Genomic DNA, 1,397 nt, shown 5'->3' on the forward strand with positions numbered 1-1,397 from the left:
ACTATGAAAAGCAAACTTTACACCATTACCCACCGCCTTTATCTTCACAGTGATGAGATATTAGTAAGGCATCTTGCTTTTTTCATATTCTGTATAAAATTCCTATTAAGGTCAGAGAGCAATCAGCCAGGCAACTGTTTGAAAACAGGTCTCCTTTTTCACCATAGGGCTTTAAATGAATTAGGAATCATTTGACACTATAAAAATGTCCTTGACATGGAGTCTGAGGTCCAGTGGAAGTTGATATACTCTGAACTATTATGGGAAATAGAGAGAGGAGGGAAAGATAAGCATCTGCTCTTTCTTCACTCAAAGGAAATATAAAAGAAAAACTACATAAAGTTTAAGTAGAGTACTGAAAGTTTTCTCTAAATTACAAACATTTCAAGGACAGTTGTTGACTTTGGTATTTCAGTATTTTTGATATTGGTTTTATCATCTGGGGCTGGGAAGCAGACCTGGTATTTCTTCATTTCTCTTTGTTTCCAGCTGTGGTTTGTGAACTTTCCTGATTAACGTGTCCAAACCACATTACCATGCGGTACCTAGTTTACCTGTTTATAAAACAGGTCTGACAATACTTTCCTACCTCACAGGGATGTTGTGAGGCTCTATTCATTTGCTCCTTCTTTCATCCTTTCCTATTCTCTGTATCTCCAGCACTTTGTAGCCATGGGAGGAAAGGGACTTTAAAAGTATACCATGCTCATGGACTGACACAGCATCTGGAAGCTTTGTTTTCTAGCAAGGAAATTCTACCTTGCTGTACATATGTAGAACCTTATATTTAGAAACAAGAAACAGGTTTATATTTTCAGATTTCTCAACAGTTACATCATTTTACCAAAGGATAATTCAAGACACAAAGAATAGACAAAATTTTAGCTTATATTCTCATCACCAGCTTGGTTCTAATAATTGTAGTTACCAGTGATTAAATTTGATTTTGACCAAATATGTCAACTTTGTATTATGAGTGACAAGCAAGGAATTTGGGGTGCAAGATGAACTTTTAGCCTACATTTGTGTTTACTTTGGCATATAAGATTGAGCTAATGGCATTTTATTACAGTCTAGTGTTCAGTAATCTGAAAATACATTTCAAGTGATTTTGTACTTTGTTTAACAATAAGAAGTAAGACCATCTTGCACATTTTGCTCTCAAAAAGTGATTCCTTCTCCATTTAATTCATTGTTAAAGTACTTCTTTCACAATGGTTAATGTGGGATGGCTGAAGAGCATTACCTGCTTCTAAGGGGCCTCTTGCACTCAGTCATTTGTCCCACTAATTTCTATGTATTAAGTAGCAAAGGAGCAGTTTATCACTACTGCAAAAACATTCTTTGGTTTGAAAAATGAGTACAAATCCAAGAGACTGGTAAACTTTGGGCATTTA

Source organism: Nannospalax galili, unplaced genomic scaffold (genome assembly GCF_000622305.1).
Source record: "Nannospalax galili isolate Female #2095 unplaced genomic scaffold, S.galili_v1.0 scaffold1475, whole genome shotgun sequence".
Classification (NCBI taxonomy): Eukaryota; Metazoa; Chordata; class Mammalia; order Rodentia; family Spalacidae; genus Nannospalax; species Nannospalax galili.